The sequence below is a fragment of the Pteropus alecto genome, unplaced genomic scaffold (assembly GCF_000325575.1).
Source record: "Pteropus alecto unplaced genomic scaffold, ASM32557v1 scaffold11, whole genome shotgun sequence".
Lineage (NCBI taxonomy): Eukaryota > Metazoa > Chordata > Mammalia > Chiroptera > Pteropodidae > Pteropus > Pteropus alecto.
Window position 1 is genome coordinate 5,218,729 of NW_006431956.1, and position 3,504 is coordinate 5,222,232.

The 3,504-nt window shown below is 38.6% G+C and overlaps 1 protein-coding gene across 3 annotated transcripts in view; it reads right to left on the reverse strand.

The window, feature by feature from the left end:
- NUDT5 (nudix hydrolase 5) overlaps nucleotides 1-3,504 on the reverse strand; it is a 22,011-nt gene that overhangs the window by 17,912 nt on the left and 595 nt on the right. The window lies entirely within an intron of this gene.

Sequence of the window (3,504 nt, forward strand, 5' to 3'; positions counted from 1 at the left end):
CGAGCATCTTGACTGAGGTGGTCCACAGCTATTAACAGGCTAGCTGTTCTCTTTCACTCTTTGGCTGCTGTAATTTTAATTTAGAACATCTCATAATCTTTTTTTGTCCAACCCTAAGTGGTATGCCACAAACTTGTTGCTATGTAAGCTCCTCTTGGAGTTAGCACTTAGAGAACGATAAGTGATTAGTTTTCTACAAACTTGGGTATTTCAGCATTTGTTATAACAACAGATGGATTAAAGTTAAGTGGGAGTTAAGATTCAAGAAGTTAAACTGAGAATCTCAAAAGAATAGGCTGTGGAGTTTGCACTCATTATTATTCAAATTACCACACTTGAAGCCCTGCCGTTTGCTGGAGTTGCAAAGTGAAGCAGGCATCCCAAGAAATTACACATTGGCTAGTCTTTCCCAGATAGCTGAGTATCGTAAATAACATCTATTCTCAACCAAGTAAAAGATGTAGGATCTCAAATCATAAGGAAAGCTTCTGATTGACAAATGAAGGTCAGGCAGTTGGAACAGTTATATAATTGGATAGAGAAATCAGCAAGGCATTCTAAAAGAAATTAAATGGGAGAGGATCAATGTTTGAAAAAATAACATGACTTTGTCAAAGTTAAGCATCAAATGGTTGGGCATGTTTAAGGTGCCATTCTACAATCCTTCGGAGTAATTTACACAGGAAAATTACACAGAAAAGCCACTTGATTTATAATGAACAAAGAATCAATTAGTATATTTCTATTTAATAATTTTGGCTATATTCATAAAATTTTGTGTTTTTTTAAAGGTAATATTTTGACCAGTCCTTTGGTACCACTTATGGTAAAATTTTGGTATTCACATCAAATGGATTCACTTTCTGAGCTTTTCTTTGCTGACAACAATTATCCTCAGATAATGAAGACTTCCTGTACTTAATTTGTAAGTGATGGAAAGGCTCTGAAGGTTTTTTTCTTTTCTGGCAGGTGTAGGGGTTGGGTGGGTTGGGAGGGAACTAACATTTTACGGAAATAATGCTATTTGGTGATTTATAATCATCACATTTAGTTCTGGTTGAGCAAGAGTGAAGTGACTATAATTACTCTTGAGAAGTTTAAAGGGTTACAGTGACATAATAATGAGACCAGTAAAGAACCTCTTGTGAAACCAAGGGTCCTTATGACTTAGATTTAATTTAGTTTTAAATCCTAGCTCTAGAAATCCTCTTTCTCTTTCTACTCCTCAGAGACCATGGGTGCTATTGCTAAATAATAATAATAATAATAAACCTTCCCAAGCATTTTGGGATTTTATGGATTAGGAAAACAAAAAAAAGGGTTGCCCTGGATAGTCAGCAAACCCTAAGGCAGCAGAAGACAATAGCCCGGACCAATGGTCACTAGGTCTGGACTTCTGGCATGCTACAGATAACATGACCTAAGTTACTTTCAGTCCCTGAGCCCTAAGGAAGGAAAGGCCCTCTGGCTTTCTCAAGGGACTGTACAGAGGGATGCTATGGAAAAGACCTGAGTTGTCCTCAAGACCTGAATAAATGATATATTACCCTTATCTCACCTCCGACCAATCAGCTGCCAGCACGAACCCCAACCTCCAGCCCACGCGTACCTTGTGATTTTGCCCCGTAGGGTCTGTAAACGCCATGGGAAAGTTGGATGTTTTTAGAGTAAAAGCCTCTGTCTCCAAATTGGTCACTTCAGTATGCAACAATTCTTTCTATTCTGCAAACTCCTGCTTGTGCATTTTTTTGTGCCAGTGCACTCAGGGAGGTGGACTCAAGGGAAAACCCCGGGGTTCCAGTAACACTAATAGCCTAAGAAAGAGAGAACAGGGTTGGCCTAGGGTGGTAGCAGTGGCAAGAAAAGAATTCCTTGCAGATGAGGCTTCATTACTTTTCCTAAATCAGCTTCTAGGGAGGGAGTTTCTAAAGCTAATTCCAAGGAGACGCTCTTAAAGGACACTGAGACATCAGAAGGCGAAAAGTTTGATGCACTGTTCAAATGTGGACTCGAGTATTGAGGTGTTGGTGAGATTTTCATGTGGAGAAAACCAGCAGAAGATAGTTGGAAATATTAACATAGAAGGATTCCGAGAAGGAAATATTTTTTTCATTATTTAATTTGTAATTGCACAATAAACCTCCCCCTCAATCATTTGGCTACCGATATTTTTTGGCATGCATGAGAAAAAGCAACTATTTCCATTGTGGTAAAGGTTTTATTGAAGAAACTTGATGAATAGAAACACTTCATGGCTAAGTAAAGACAAGACAAACATGGTGGCTAAAAAATATAAAAGTGAATTTAGCTGTATCCATTCAAAATACCGGAGTATCTGTTTGTAATGTGGATTTACTTGATGCCGGTTAAATGTGTTAACAAGTTACATAAAAGCAACTGTAATACTAAAAAGTTACTTAACAACCTCCACACAAGTGTCCTGGGCTGTTAATATATTAGTCCTCCTATAATGACTGTTTCCAGTTTCTACTTTCTCCTGCATCTATTAATTCTATCTTCAAGAGAAAATAACTTACCCAAATTCACCCCAATCAGTGCTAACATTTCCTCCTCTGTAACTTGCTAATTTCTATGTCAATCAAACAATATTTGAGCGACTGCTCTATCTGGCATTCGGTCACTTAGATCTGGCAGTCTAGCACCACTCTCCTAACATATAGGGAATATTGCTCTGTCTCCCCCACCCCCAAAAAGACAAAGGATTGCATAATACTGGATCTCAGAAATGCTTATGAACAACCGCGGCTGCTCCCTCCCCAAACACATACTGCAGCATTATATTTACCTCTGCTTTGAAAACAATGTTCTCAACTAAACCACTTAGCCAGTAAACATTTTTGAGAAAAATAAACATGAAACAATCCATATTCCTGGGGGGAAGAATTTCTAATTCCAAATAGGCAGAGGATCTAGTAATTATTCTAATGAATACTTTTCTAAAGAGGCCTGTAGTTGAGTTCTTACCTTTCCAATTTAAAACTGCTTAGCTGGACCAGTAAGTGCGCAACTTTAAAGAGACATGTAAAACGTGCGCCTTTAGGCATGGGTGCTTGGTACAAGCCCAAGGCATGAAACGGTAAGAAGCAAGGACCTGATTTTAAAGGCGGTTCTCAGCAGCTAGTCGTTTCTTTCTCAATTTTTTTTTTTTAAAGAAACAAATGAATTTTCTTAATATTCTATTTTCTGGTAGCCATCCGATACGTCATTTCAGAGGAGTAGGGAAAATAGATGATAGTGTGATGGGGAGGGAAGAGGAGGAAAAATGAAGGATACTACAAGTTTGACTAGGATTCTTCCAGTGTTATGATTCTTAGCAGGAATCATAACTGATAAAATCCGGCTTTTCCAGGCTGCTACTTTTGCGAGGCTTTAATAAATGAACTCTACGCTCAAAGGCGAAACTTCTCCCCTTTCCTCCATTCTCCTCTTCTACCTCCAAAGTCGAAATCCCCAGGATCATACAGACGGGATTCTTTCCCTCCC